Consider the following 16,180-nt stretch of genomic DNA (forward strand, 5'->3'; position numbering starts at 1 on the left):
CAAATGACCCAGTTTCTCTTTCCTCAGTTGTCCTCAGCTTACTTCAGTTGTTGCTAACTGAGTGTAAATTCCAAAATATGTTTGCACGCAGTAAACTCAATAAGAGAGAGAAGGGAGCTTATCTTGCCATTCCTATGACAAAAGCAAACAGATAGCCCCTCCCAGCTCGTATGTCTTTCATTTTTAATATTTTTGTCATCTTCACATTCTAATGTTGCTTGGTCACATTCATCCCAGTTTTAATCTGTGAAATGTGGGGTATGTAGAAGTAGTTCTCCCTACAATTTGTCCAGGTGAGATTGCTGAGAAAGAAAGGCTGGCTAATCAAAATCTGCTGAGACTGCTAGGGGGGAAAAAAAGACTTGCTCTTCTACCTATTGCTTAGTGATGATCATCCATCAAAGTAATAAAGACACTTTAAACTTCAGTTCCAAGACCAGGCCAGAAGCCAGGTTCAAAGGTTCAAAATGACATCATCTGGGAATACTCTTGACAGGCTCCGAATCAAACATTTTATTCTATTTAGTCTGCCCTCTTCCAGCTGCTGCACTCAGAATCACTGCTTCTATGGCTGAAATGAATTCAAACCACTTTTCCTGATCAATAACATCAAAATATAGTATCTGAGAAAAAACACTACAGCCTCAATATAGGTTTGCAAGGAGGAGAGAAATAAGAGCATGTGTGCAGAAAGGGGACTGTTTCCCATAAAGCGTAGTGGGATGACAATCCATAAAGGAGTTGTTTTAATAGTAAGGCATTGCCATACCGTCAGCCTTTGTAATCCTTCCTTTTGAGTCAACAATCAGAAGATGGTGTAGCTATGCAACAATTCTGTTTGTTGTACAGAGAAACCGAATTTTCTTTCTTTCTCTTCTTGTCTTTTTGGCTAGAGGCCCTCTGGGAGCTGGCCTTAAAGCAACAGTTGCAAACACACAGCAAATGTCTTAAAACTTTTCTATTAATGCTGGCCAGATTTGGATAAGAGTGAATGCTGAGCAGCTCCATATCATATTACCAATTAATGTTTAAATAGCCTTTTCAGTTACGTGATTTAACTTTATGGCCATTTTACAAATTGGCTTAGGTACAAAGATAATGTAAATTTTGCCAGTAGGCTTTAGTTATACACTCTCAGAGACAAAAACGGAATATTTTTTATATATGGGAGAAGTGGGCCTCTGCTTTTCATAGCAGAAGAGGAAATTAGAGGCCCTCTTTCCTACTATTTTCAAATACTTGACTCTTTCCAAGAAAAACAACTTTTAAATGGTTGAGGCAAAAGCTCTGAATTCCTGCTTCTAGGAAAAACACACTCACTAATTAACTCCTGTTTCATTTCTCATATAGAGTATGCCATTAAAATTCTGAATCAGCAAGCCTTGGATCTATACTTATTGAATGATGTAGTAAATCCAGATGGAAATAAATATATGTAAATTTTTAAAGAATCCTGGATTCATGCACAGTATACAAAATCTTATTTTTATTTTTTCTCTCCGTTAACTGTCTTGGACATATACAACAGTGTCTCTCTAAGCATCTGATGTGGAAGACCTGAACGTTTTCCTTCCAAAAAGCAAAGCCCCTCTTTCTGTACAGTGGTCTGTTTTAGCATGAAATGTGTTGCAAATCATTTCATCCTCATCCAATTGGACAAAATGCAGCTCTAGTGCCTTGCACTATTTCTTCATGAGAATTCTAATGAAGGAATAAAAATCTCCAAGGCCTACAGCTGCATTTGTGGGTGCAGATGTAATAGTATTCCATAATATTGAAACAATCCAATAAAAAGTCTCCTATAATTTGGCTAGCTGTAAGCCCCAACATTTTGGCCAAAAATGGATCAGAAACTATTGCTTCCAACTCAAAAGAGCAAATACATTTTTTGAATCCAGAAATAGCAAACCAACATAAACAGTTAATCAGGTGTTGTTGTTGTTTTTATTTATTTATTTGCAAGAAGAACCTACCACTGTGTTGTGGATAAAGTGCTTCATTAAAGAATTATTTTACAGGCACTAACTTTTAATGGTTTTGAGCCCACAAAATGTTGTGACGAGAGTCACAACACAATGCACAGAATGACAGTGAAATTCAGATAAAAAGAAAATGAACACTCAGTAACAAAGGTAAAGGTAAAGGTTTTCTCCTGACGTTAAGTCCAGTCGTGTCCGACTCTGGGGGTTGGTGCTCATCCCCGTTTCTAAGCCAAAGAGCCAGCGTTGTCCGTAGACACCTCCAAGGTCATGTGGCCGGCATGACTGCATGGAACGCCGTTACCTTCCCGCCGGAGCGGTACCTATTGATCTACTCACATCAGGGCCGGCCCAAGGTAATTTTCAAGTGTAAGCGAACAGAATTTTGGCGCCCCCCCCAAAACAATCGGATATCGAATTGTTGGCAGTTGTGAGGCTACCCTGAGTCCTCTTCAGGGTGAGAAGGGCGGGACACAAGTATGGGAAATAAATAAATAAATAAATAAAATCAGGACAGTAAAAAAGAACACTCAAAAACAGGGGAATTCCAGACATGAAACAATCAGGGCCAGCTAACACCACCCAACAAAGATTCCCTCAGGCAGGAAGCAGCCAGGTTTTGAATATGTGAGGGACATTCAATGCTAATCAAGGTGGCCAACTGCAACATTCACACTTGCCTCAAAGAGTTCTTTATCCCACCCTGGACATCATTCCACAGATATATAAACCCCACTTGCCTAATTTCCAACAGACCTCACAACCTCTGAGGATGCCTGCCATAGATGTGGGTGAAATGTCAGGAGAGAATGCTTCTGGAGCATGGCCAGACAGCCCAGAAAACGCACAGCAACTCAATAATGATAATGATAATGATAATTTTATTTCTTACCCGCTCAAGACGGTTGACAACATTGCTAGAACACATAATAATTTAAAAACACTCCGTAAAATATACATATGGAAACATATTTCCATAAAATACACAAAACAAAAAGGAGCCCCGGTAGCGAAGTGTGTTAAAGCACTGAGCTGCTGAACTTGCAGACCGAAAGGTCCCAGGTTCAAATCCCGGGAGCGAAATGAGCGCCCGCTGTTAGCTCCAGCTTTTGCCAACCTAGTAGTTCGAAAACATGCCAATGTGAGTAGATCAATAGGTACCACTTCCGGCGGGAAGGTAACGGTGCTCCATGCAGTCATGCTGGCCACATGACCTTGGAGGTGTCTACGGACAACACTGGCTCTTTGGCTTAGAAATGGAGATGAGCACCAACCCCCAGAGTCAGACATGACTGGACTTAACGTCAGGGGAAACCTTTACCTTTACCTTACACAAAACAAAAATTAGACATAGAGTGGAAGTTTAAACAATATCATGAAAAGGGCGAGAAATCTGCCCCTCTCCATATGGTATGAATCAGGGGTCCCCAAACTAAGGCCCGGGGGCCGGATGCGGCCCATCGAAGCCATTTATCCAGCCCCACGGCACAAGGGCAGAAGGGGGTTGGGCTAAGTAACCCAAGGGGTCTCTTCTTCTCTTACAACCATTATTATTATTATTATTATTATTATTATTATTATTATTATTATTATTAATATTGAGGCTGGGTGGCCATCTATCAGGGATGCTTTGCTTGTGCTTTTGGTGCACAGAGGCAGAAGGTAGTTGGACTAAATGGCCCAAGGGGTCTCTTCCAATCCTATTATTATTATTATTATTATTATTATTATTAAGGCTGGGTGGCCATCTATCAGGGATGCTTTGCTTGTGCTTTTGGTGCACACAGGCAGAAGGGGGTTGAACTAAATGGCCCAAGGGGTCTCTTCCAATCCTATTATTATTATTATTATTATTATTATTATTATTATTATTATTATTATTATTAAGGCTGGGTGGCCATCTATCAGGGATGCTTTGCTTGTGCTTTTGGTGCACACAGGCAGAAGGGGGTTGGACTAAATGGCCCAAGGGGTCTCTTCCAAACCTCTTTCTTCTTCTTCTTCTTCTTCTTCTTCTTCTTCTTCTTCTTCTTCACATTGACGCTGGGTGATCATCTGTCAGGGGTGCTTTGCTTGTGCTTTCGATGCACAAAGCAGAAGGGGATTGGTGACTCTGGGGGTTGGTGCTCATCTCAATTTCTAAGCCAATGGCCCAAAGGGTGTCTTCCAACCCTCTTTTTTATTGTTATTATTATTTATTTATATATTTATTTATTATTGCTCAGTGGCCAACTATAGTCTGGCCCTCCAACGGTCCGAAGGATCGTGAACTGGCCCCGTTTAAAAAGTTTGGGGACACCTGGTATGAATAAAGAAATCCACTGGACTTAACTGGCACTTGTATCTTTATTTCTCCATTGGAAGAAGTGAGGCACTGTGGAATTAACATAGTTTGGCTCCACTTTCACTGCCACGGCTCAATGCTATGGAATCCTGGGAGTTATAGTTCGGTGAGGCATCTAAACTATTTGGCAGAGAAGGTTTAAAGACCTTATAAAACTACAATTCCCAGGGTTTCATAGCATTGAGCCATGGCAATGAAATTGGAGTCAAACTGCATTAATTCCAAAGTGCAGCTGCCCTTTGGTGAGATATATGCATCCCTCTGAAGTACACCACTACAATATACACTACAATATACTCTTAGGCCCTTTCTGTATTGCCATATAAAATGCAGGTTATCTGCTTTGAACTGGATTATATGGCAGTGTAGACTCAGATAACCCAGTTCAAGGCAGATAATGTGGATTATCTGCGTTGATAATCTGAATTATATGGTTATGTAGAAGAACCCATACCCTGCCATATAAGATCCAGACTATCTGCTTTGAACTGGATTATATGGCTGTGTAGATGCATATAATCCGGTTCAGTGCATATGACCTGGATTATCTGCCTTCATAATCTCAATTATATGGTTATGTAGAAGAACCCATACCCTGCCATATAAAATCCAGACTATCTGTGTTATGATTGAGCCTCATGGCTCTGCTTCTGGCAGACGTGGACGTAAGACTCCTCGAGAGTCAGATACTCTCGAGGAGCGAGAAAGAAAGAGGCTGCGAGATATCTTTGCAGAACCATCTGACGAAGAGTCTTTTCAGGGGTTCACGGAGAGAATGGAGGAAGAGCTGGTTAGCTCGGAAGAGGATGAGATGGATTGGACTCGGGTAAGGGAGGAGTTGGGTGCCACTGGCAATAATGGGATGGAAGATGAATGGGGACCTTCAGGATTAGACCCATGGACAAGCTGGAGGGATGGGACGGGATCCACAGCTGGGGATGCTGTGGGGCGTAGTCAGAGGTGTTCCAGCTCTGATGAGGAAAGTGATGAGGAAACGCCCGGGTTAAGGAGGGCAGCTGATAGTGATGAGGATTTGTAACTGGCATAAAATGAGGCTTGGGAGCAATTGCAAATTGCGTTGGGCAAGGTAATCTGGACGAACGCTTGGAATCTGTGTGGGACGCTTTCCTGAAGACTGGTGTGTTTTCGTGTGCTGATACGTAAGTTGTTTTGGAATTTGGGTTCAGACGGCGGGAGGAATTGTGTGGGCTTTTGTTTGTGCAAACCTCTGCTTAATCTCAATAGCTTTGACCTTCCGTCGTCTTCTTGACGGACGCCATCTGCTACTCTGGATTTACGGACTGGAAACTGACTACGGGCTCGCTTTCTCCTATTGAACTTGGAAAACTGCAAACGTCTGATTCTGCCTCTCGACCTACGGAACGAACTGGGACTACGCTACTGCTTCAATCCTTGGCTGCTGAGTTTGTATTGGAAATTTGCCTTGCTGTGTGAAGGAGTGACTCTTAGTTACTCAAAACATAGTGCTGGCAGCAGAGAGGCATCTGCTGCCAATTAGTTGCATTCTTTTGAACTCTTTGTTTCCCAGCTTCTGTTTGTTTATCCCCAGGCTGAAGCAAGCTGTTTTGTTTTTACCCGGATTAAACTCCGGTTTAATCCGGTTTATCTTTTGAACGTTTTTCTTGCCCCTTTTTGCTTTTAAAGGCTAAATTTGCCTTGCCCTTGTCTTTTACGGGCATTTTGAGTTCTGTAAATCCAATAAACTCTGTTATCTTTGATCTTGTGGCGTTCTGTCCTTGACAATCTGCTCTGAACTGGATTATATGGCTGTGTGGATGCATGTAATCCGGTTCAGTGCATATGACCTGGATTATCTGCCTTCATAATCTCAATTATATGGTTATGTAGAAGAACCCATACCCTGCCATATAAAATCCAGACTATCTGCTCTGAACTGGATTATATGGCTGTGTGGATGCATATAATCTGGTTCAAAGCAGAAAATGTGGATTATCTGCCTTGATAATCTGTCTTCTATGGCTGTGAAGAAGGGGCCTTAGGAAACTATAAATCCTAGGAGTAGGCCCACATGTCCCAGCTTCTGGAACATGGCCAGGCAGCTGAAAAACCTGCAGCAACCCAGCCTCAGGCCCCTCCATTTCCCCCTCAGTTGCCAAGTTGGCCCAGGCCTGCCCTGGAGACATGCCTGGCGAAATGCTGGGAACAGGGACGGGTTCCTACCTGCCCCGTCTTCATGGCTGAGAGGGTCCCCAAGGAGGTGCATGGCAGGGGCACAGGCCTGCTCGACCTGCCAGAGCTCCTTCCAGCCACGGAGGGCTGCCGGGCGTTGCGAGAGGAATCCAGGAAGGGTGCAGGTGGAGCAGCAGGCCCAGAGGCCTGGCCTCAGGTCTTGTTCAGGGGCAAGAGGGCTGCAAGGGCGAGAGGGCCGAGTGCGAGAGAGGCGTGAGTGGGCCGAGTGCGAGAGGGGCGTGAGTGGGCCGAGTGCGAGAGAGGCGTGAGTGGGCCGAGTGCGAGAGGGGCGTGAGTGGGCCGAGTGAGAGAGATGCGTGAGTGGGCCGAGTGCGAGAGGGGCGTGAGTGGGCCGAGTGCGAGAGAGGCGTGAGTGGGCCGAGTGCGAGAGGGGCATGAGTGGGCCGAGTGCAAGAGGGGTGTGAGTGGGCCGAGTGCGAGAGAGGCGCGAGTGGGCCGAGTGAGAGAGAGGTGCGAGTGGGCCGAGTGCGAGAGAGGCGTGAGTGGGCCGAGTGCGAGAGGGGCGTGAGTGGGCCGAGTGCGAGAGAGGCGTGAGTGGGCCGAGTGCGAGAGGGGCATGAGTGGGCCGAGTGCAAGAGGGGTGTGAGTGGGCCGAGTGCGAGAGAGGCGCGAGTGGGCCGAGTGAGAGAGAGGTGCGAGTGGGCCGAGTGCGAGAGAGGCGTGAGTGGGCCGAGTGCGAGAGGGGCGTGAGTGGGCCGAGTGAGAGAGATGCGTGAGTGGGCCGAGTGCGAGAGGGGCGCGAGTGGGCCGAGTGAGAGAGATGCGTGAGTGGGCCGAGTGCGAGAGAGGCGTGAGTGGGCCGAGTGCGAGAGGGGCGCGATTGAGCCGAGTGCGAGAGGGCCGCGAGTGGGCCGAGTGCGAGAGATGCGCGAGTGGGCCGAGGAGTGCGAGAGGGAGCCTCAACAGTGCCCCCCTTGACGTGCGCCCGAAGCGGCCGCTTAAACGGCCTCCATTGTTGGACCGGCCCTGACTCACATTGGCATGTTTTCGAACTGCTAGGTTGGCAGAAGCTGGAGCTAACAGCGGCCGCTCCCGCCGCTCCCAGGGTTTGAACCTGGGACCTTTCGGTCGCACGCTCAGCAGCTCAATGCTTTAACACACTTTGCCACCGGGGCTTCATACATAAATTCTGCTTCTCTCCATTTCTCCTGCAATATTCTATGTGGGACAAAGAAGTACCTCAATGGGGAGAAGACTGATTTGTTGGACTAGTATTTGCCACACTTGTTTCTTGGCTGGGGGAAGACATATACTACAAGAGACTCCGCAACACGATTTAGAACTATTCAGGTGATACAACGTGTACCTGGTAGGTCCAGGTCTGTGTGAATTTTGCAACAAATGATTATTCATGTGAACAAAAGCTCTCTCAAATGGGTACAGGTTAACAATATGTCCAGCTCAACAAGCCCCAGTGCAGAAATAATCACAGTTCATGCACCATACAGTACTTTGTATCTCAAGCCTAGCACAGTACTGGGGCAATAAAATCATTGCCATGGTAACTGTAATTCCACAGTAAACCTCAGGATTCAGCTTATTTCGAGAAGAAGAGAAACCCAATATCGTAAAAGGATTATTATTATTATTATTATTATTATTATTATTATTATTATTATTATTAGACGTCACACCAAACTCCTGGAGCGTTTCCATCAGCGTTGTCTCAGGAAAATCCTGCAAATCTCTTGGGAAGACAGGCGGACAAATGTCAGCGTGCTTGAGGAAGCAAAGACCACCAGCATTGAAGCGATGCTCTTACGCCATCAACTCCGTTGGACTGGCCACGTTGTCCGAATGCCCGATCACCGTCTCCCAAAGCAGCTCCTCTACTCTGAACTCAAGAATGGGAAACGGAATGTTGGAGGGCAGGAAAAGAGATTTAAAGATGGGCTCAAAGCCAACCTTAAAAACTGTGGCATAGACACTGAGAACTGGGAAGCCCTGGCCCTTGAGCGCTCTAATTGGAGGTCAGCTGTGACCAGCAGTGCTGCGGAGTTTGAAGAGGCACGAACGGAGGGCTTAAGGGAGAAACGTGCCAAGAGGAAGGAGCGTCAAGCTAACCCCGACCGGGACCGCCTTCCACCTGGAAACCGATGTCCTCACTGCGGGAGAATATGCGGGTCAAGAATCGGTCTCTTCAGTCACCTAAGAACACACGCCCAAGATACCAAGGTTGGAAGACCATCGTCCTCGAACGACGAGGGATCGCCTAAGTAAGTAAGTATTAGACACAACAACATAGTATGACACAGCAAACAAGATAGATATGCTGGATTTCATATCACAAAATCGAACACTTCCCAAGCATTTAGGACTGCATTTTCGGATGATGCGTGCAGATCCCAGTAAGGTGGCCTTTTGCGGTTGACAGATCATAATTTTGTCAATTTTTATTGTTTCTAAATGCCGGCTGAGATCTTTTGGCACGGCACCCAGTGTGCCAATTACCACCGGGACCACCTGTACTGGTTTCTGCCAGAGTCTTTGCAGTTCGATCTTGAGGTCCTGATAGCTGCTGAGTTTTTCCTGTTGTTTTTAATCAATCTGACTGTCACCTGGTATGGCAACATCAATAATCCAAACCTTTTTCTTTTCCACAACTGTGAGGTCTGGTGTGTTGTGTTCCGGAACTTTGTCAGTCTGGATTCGAAAGTCCCACAGTATCGTTGCGTGTTCATTTTCCAATACCTTTGCAGGTTTGTGATCCCACCAGTTCTTTACTGCTGGCAGGTGGTACTTGTGGCATAAATTCTAATGAATCATTTGGGCCACATAGTTGTGCCTCTGTTTGTAGTCTCTCTGTGTGATTTTCTTACAGTAGCTGAGGATGTGATCAATAGTTTCTTCAGCTTCCTTGCACAGTCTGCATTTTGGGTCATCAGCTGATTTTTTGGCCTTAATTGCCTTTGTTCTGTCTCCTTCTTCAGTGTCCCATTCGTGAGCCATAGCCAGGTCTTCTTCTTATCAGCTTTTCCTTCAATTTTGTCAAGGAACTTTCCATGCATGCAGGCCCGGGCTGTGGTGCAGGTGGGAGAGCAAGCCAGTGCAATTAACTGCAATGAATCACTCTGACCAGGAGGTCATGAGTTCGAACCCCGCTCGGAGCCTATGTTTGTTTGTCTTTGTTCTATGTTAAAAGGCATTGAATGTTTGCCTATATATGTAATGTGATCCACCCTGAGTCCTCTTCGGGGTGAGAAGGGCAGAATATAAATACTGTAAATAAATAAATAAATAAATAAATAAAGCAATGCTTTATTGTGCCAGCTGTCAGCTATAGTTTGTAGTGCAGTTTTCTTGTACTGATTCTTTGTCTGTTGTGCTTTGAGGAGTTTCTAATTTTTTACTTCAATCAATGCAGGTTCTTCACTTTGCTTTACATATTCTGCCAGGGCATGTTCTTCTTCTTTAACTGCTTGTTTTACTTGTAAGAGTCCTCTGCCACCAGATCTTCTAGGCAGATATAGCCGATCAACATCACTGCGAGGGTGTAGTGAATGATGAATGGTCATGAGTTGTTGTTGTTATTATTATTATTATGTTATGTTGTTGTTGTTGTTATTATTATTATTATTATTATTACATGTTCAATTAATTTTTGTCCCTCATCAATATCTCTTTTTCTTTCCATACCAGTATGTACACATCACTTATCCTTCCAATATTGTTTTTATTAAAGGTTAATTTGAAGTGATGAATTTGGGTTAGAGTACACGGATCCATTGCATCTGTACTAAGAAGTTAAGTCAGTGAATTATAGATGGAGAATTCCAAAGCAAACTCTTTTTCAGTTACTTGGAGTAAAAGCAGAACATCTTTATGCAATTGAATCACTGTATCCCCTTCGCTTTCGCTCTTACCATCAGGTAATACTGTATTCAAAAATTGCCGAGAGTCCAAGAAATTCAAGTTCAATCCATGACATCGTCAATGTAAAAGAATGGACTATTGTACCTACGTTACATTATATAGGTTATACTATGCCTACTTACATGGAATTGAGCCTAATGGAATTCAACAGGACTCGTCTCTCAATAGAGATAACAACAGAATCTGAAACACTCCACTTAATAATCATAATTTAGACTGAGATATCAAGCATGAACGACAATGGCGATAATGATATTTACTCAGCAGAAAGGCTCATTGAGATCAACAAGGTTTGCTGTTGACTTCAACTTATGGCAACCATAAGAAAAAGGTCTTCAAGAGCCTGCTTAACAACAGCTGGGATCCTACCCTGCAAATTCAGAATTACGGTTTCCTTGATTGTTCATACTCATTTTATTGCAAACTCATATGATTCAAGATGGAGTGTATGTGTATGTATCACTTAACAAATCTTTGCAGTTTCTTTAAAAAATAGTTCTTCACAAACCATGAAATTTTGTTCGTGGAGTGGGTTTCAGTGAGAAACAAGTTTTACGTGAAAATATGAAATGTAATGAAATCTGTAGATATGAAAAGAGAAAACAATGGAACAATCACACAGAGTATTATGCTATCACTATACAAATGGCTGATTTGGCTGCCAAACCATTTTATTTTTCAATAATTCATTATACTGAAGCAAGATCTCAAAAGCTTGTTTTAGGGCTTGGGTGGTTCATATGGTAAATGTGTATGTCAGGTAATCTAATAACCAGAATGTTAAGATCAGTCCCAACATACAAACATAGTTGATTTAGTAGATACAGAATCAACTTGAGATGCTTTGAATGCTAGACTCTGGTCAACATGCTGGCAGATGAATTTTTTATCAATTGTTTCTCCGTTGTCTTCCCAGTCTGACACAAGGACAATTTTTCCTCCAGAAGCCTGCTATGAATTGATCAAACAAACCTAATAAATAGTGTTTCTGCACAGCACTGCCACCTTTCTCAAGAGAGCGAAATTCCATTGCTTTCTAAAACCAATTGAGTATTTTTTTTAAATGTTGTTTGGCACATATCTAAAATATGAGGACTGAAAGATAATATAATAATAATAAGCTTTATTTATATCTTGCCCCCCTCTCCCCGAAGGGATCAATTTGTTTCTCAATTTTCTGGACATCCATCAAGAAGTAAAGCGTCTCTCTATAGCACTGGTCTCTTCTATGTAGAATCAAGAGTGCATTCTTTCATTATGGGAAAATTGGCTTTTAATATAATTCCTGCATTACTACATTTTGTGATGTCAGTGGTTGAAAGCAACATCAAGTGTCTTAAAGATCCAGGCTGGAGCTCTACATTTCATTCACAACATAAGAGATAAACTACCATAATACCTATTACACAAGTTTTTTTATTGCAGCAATCATGGTGACACAGATTTAATAGGAAGATTAATTAAAACAGATGAATCACATACAAATGTGTTGTGATATGATTAAATCCAGAATGATTCAGACCATTGCTAATAACAAGGACTTTATCAGTGGTGACTGCAAAGCTAAGCTACCATTTGAAAGCATTTCTTCTTAGCATAGCTGCCCCAGTTACCAGAAAGAAAGGGGAGGTTAATTTAGAAATTGAAAAAGCTCAGGGCTTCCTCAGAATCTTTCCCACAGCACATCTTTACCATGTCATTGACACTGTGATGGTGCGAGAATATAGTTAATTTCTCAGCCAATCAAAATTTGTCAGATACTTAGTGTGAAAGAAGATTATCCTGTTAATTCAGTAGCAATGGTGATGATGCCGGTCTTTAGATAACTGAAAATTCAATATATTTCTTAGAAAATAATGGATTACATGATCTAAAGGTATTGAATACATTTAAAATATTAAATCAATACTTGTTTTTCTACATTGGATGCTTGGAACATTGCCCTATCTCCTTTGTATGAAGCTGCTGCAACAGGCTTCTGTTTGCTTATGGTGCATTAAAATAAAAACTAGACATCAGCCTGTATATATATCTTAAATGTCACTACGGGTTAAAGAACCATAGCTGACACCATGTCTTTCTACTACGTATATTCCTATATACAATAAACCAAGAACCAGAATAAAAAATCGGAGAGTTCATGATCTACTAAATGCCATAGAGCAGTGCTTCCCAACCTTTTTTTGATCAGGGACCGCTTTACAAGGGACCACTTTGACCAGGGACCACTCTTTAACATTAGTACCAAAAGGGTTACAAATCAGTTTTTAGTCAACTTTAGATTCGGTTTAGTTATTTGGGGTGATGATTCAGAAAACTGTATTGGATAGACCACATCAGCTCTAGCTTCTGATACAGAACATATGCCATCCAGTAGTTGTCATCTGCTCGCCCACAGAAAACCATATTTAATGATCTAGAGCTGATTTTCCCAGCATGTCTCACGGACCTTATTTTAGGTCTCCCACAGGTTAGGAACCACTGCTATAGAAAACAGTTAAAGAGAACCAGTAATTAGGGAAAGGGGAATGACAAATATGAATTTATAATAATGTAATATTTCAACATACTGGAATTGCAATCAAGGGGAAATAATTTTTTCCTAAAAAGCTAATGGAATGAAATCAATACATTGTGAAGAAATATACAAATTAAGCATTGATACAAGTAATGTGCTTGACAGGCCCATAGCCAGGATTTTGATTCAGGCAGGGGGGAGGGGGCTGGGATTTTGGTTCGTGGGGGGGGGGCTGAATCTGAGTGAGAGAGGATCTACCCTAGCAAACCTTTTGTATCGTCATCCCAATACCCCCAATGCATATGTGATATATTGAGCATGGTGATCAGATCATGATATGAATAAACATAACAGTTTAAATAATAAATGTAAGCCTTTTTGCAGACCACCCTGACAATTTGGGGGGGGGGGGCTGAAGCCCCTCAAGCCCCCCCTCCCCCCGGCTATATGCCTGGTGCTTGACATACCATTGTTATAATTGAAACACATTCTTTTAAAGCATTTACGTTTGTAAAATATCTTTTTCCCTTTTTCTTGAGGGGATATTGCAAGAAAATTTATCCGTGAATATACAAAGTGGGTCCGCCAGACCCAAAAGCATCCTAAGTTGTAATATCCACTGACCATTGATTGTTATACTCCATGTTTTTAAAAGCCAGCATTATGAACATGGACATAACGAAACATGGATGTTCACATCACTGCCATGTAAATATATGCACTGTGAACATCCACATTGTTTCATTCCACTGTTTCATATTCTCCCAATAAATATAAATTCGGCCCAAGTATGGCGGACCCACTTTGGATTTATTGGGAGAAGAATGCATTCACTTACAGCTTTATCTTTGATGTTTTTTAGGCATGGACAATTTTGGAGCTCAACTTTCACAAAATGTTAAAAACAGCATTAGTGAACAAGTTTGTGAGAACACCATATTTCTTTGCATAATAATCGCATCCACACTTTTGGGGTCCTGATTTCAGTATTTTAGGATTCTTCTCATAGTAGTCACACCCTTGTTTTACTTTCTTTTCCATGTGTCTTGCCGCCCTGTCCTAAACAGTTTTACCCAAATTCATTCACTCACCCAGCCGCCCACACAGATCCACCCATCCACCGCGTCACTCACCCACCTGCCCACCGTTTCACTCTCCCACCCACCCATCTACTCACCCACCCACCTACAGTGAAAGCTAATAAAAATAAATGTAGCTTCTTTGTCTTCTCCCTGTCCTCACTAAAAAAATTTTTTAGTTCTTACCAGTATTTTGTCTCTCCAATCAACTCTGGCTTATGGCAACTCTAGCATAGAGCTTTCCTGGCATGATGAATTGTGAGCAAATTTGCCATTCCCTATTCTGAGGCTGAGAGAGTCTGATTTACCCATGTTAGTAAACCGGTAGATTTTTACATACAGCAGACTGTCACATCTGAATGAAGATTCCTATTCTGTTCTCCTATGAGCCTAATCCAACAATTTTTTGTTTTAGGAGCAACCTGAGTTGCTTCTGGAGTAAGAGAATTGGCAGTCTGCAAGGACGTTGCCCAGGGGACGCCCAGATGTTTTTGATGTTTTACCATCCTTGTGGGAGGCTTCTCTCATGTCCCCGCATGGAGCAGGAGCTGATAGAGGGAGCTCATCCGCGCTCTCCCTGGGTGGGATTCGAACCTGGCAGCTTTCAGGTCAGCAAACCAACCTTCAAGTCATGAGGCTTTTATCCCCTAGGCCACCAGAGGCTCCTACAATCCAACAATAAAACCACTAGACCACACTTGCTCTTCTTTGGTACTCTCTGCCATGTAAAGGTCCTATGGCATTCATGGTTATTTTTATGCTTTTGATGTACTGAAAGGAAGCATTGATAACTGTTTATATTATATCTTCCCAATGTTATTTTTTGTTTCCAGCAAGAAACACTTCTTTTTGCAGAGTTTAGACTTAGAAAAAATGATTTGGTTGGGGCTTCCACTTTTTATAAAAAAAAGAGTTTCTCTGAGTGACTGTTACCAGCGTTGCCAGATGTCAACAGTCATGCATCATCTCCAGGTAGGCCATGCAAATTCTCGCCAAACTCTGGCCAAAAGAGAATGGTCCTATACAAATCTGTAGTTAAACAAGCAGACCACCAGTTTATTGCAGTTTGTAAGATTTAATTTAATGATTCCCTAATGGTCAAAATTTGCTTGGTGTTACATGGGGAGCAGGAGGGATATCAAATTCTTGCTTACCGATTGTGTGGCTTTAATTTACATCTAATTCATATAATTGTTTGGTTTTAATTGTATCTGCTTTGTATCTAATTGTAAACATATTTTATTAAACTTTTTATCATTTCTTTCCATGTTTTTAATTATATCCTTTTATACCATCCCAACAACAATAATAATAATAATAATAATAATAATAATAACTTTATTTTTATACCCCGCCCCATGTTTCTAAATATAGTGTAGATAGATTTCTTTCTATATGTAAGATGTAAGTAACTACTGCATTGCCTTATGATTTGTTGACTATAATAAAGGCATCATTGATTGTTGATTGATTGATCTTTCCCAGTCATTGTGGTGCCTTACTTCACTCTCTACTCTGCATCCACCTTCTAGCTAGATTAAATATTCTTTATCTAATCTTCCTTAATGAGAGAAAAGGAATAGTCCCCTTGTTTCACCTTGATATGGGCATTGTGTTAAACATCTGCCAAGTACACTGGGAGTGACTAAAGCCTTTGGTTGAGTTCAGCTTCCTACCACTTTGGATCAGCATCAAACCACAGGTTTGTTGACGTAATGTACGAAATCACCTCTCCCATGTAATTCAGTAACAACAAATTATGGCAGTGTAGTTGTTCAGTATCAACCCACACCTACCCTTGTGGCAACATTGTCTTTTATTGTAACTGTAATCATAATTATTTTGTTACATTTTTGGAGAGAGGTGGGTCCTGTGTTCTGCATTACCTTTTGTGAAAGTAGTTTTCACCAAGATGTTCAGTGAAAGCAAATCTCACCCCCATTCCATTTTGCACAAATCATTTTTGTGGCTAGAAATCCAGTCCAAAGAATTAAATAGTGTCAGTGTACAGTCTATTAAAATGATACAGGTCAGTCTATTGCACCGGTCTAGGTGCACCAGGTCTCCTGCACCTGTCTAGGCATTCCACAACTCATGCTTCTGTGCCAATACACAGTGGCATTTTGCTCCTAAGGCATTTGAATATAATTTTAAC

The 16,180-nt window shown here is 42.3% G+C and overlaps 1 protein-coding gene and 1 long non-coding RNA gene across 6 annotated transcripts in view; one reads left to right on the plus strand and one right to left on the minus strand.

Annotated features, from left to right (window-relative positions):
• The window catches only part of adk (adenosine kinase), a 193,751-nt gene that overhangs the window by 42,129 nt on the left and 135,442 nt on the right, over positions 1-16,180 (minus strand). The gene's annotated exons all lie outside the window — the stretch shown is intronic.
• LOC134298034 (uncharacterized) lies at positions 4,297-6,062 on the plus strand. Its single transcript, XR_010005009.1, has 2 exons — positions 4,297-5,149; positions 5,569-6,062. It is a non-coding gene; the product is annotated as an uncharacterized LOC134298034 (long non-coding RNA).

Source organism: Anolis carolinensis, chromosome 3, assembly GCF_035594765.1.
Source record: "Anolis carolinensis isolate JA03-04 chromosome 3, rAnoCar3.1.pri, whole genome shotgun sequence".
Taxonomy (NCBI): domain Eukaryota; kingdom Metazoa; phylum Chordata; class Lepidosauria; order Squamata; family Dactyloidae; genus Anolis; species Anolis carolinensis.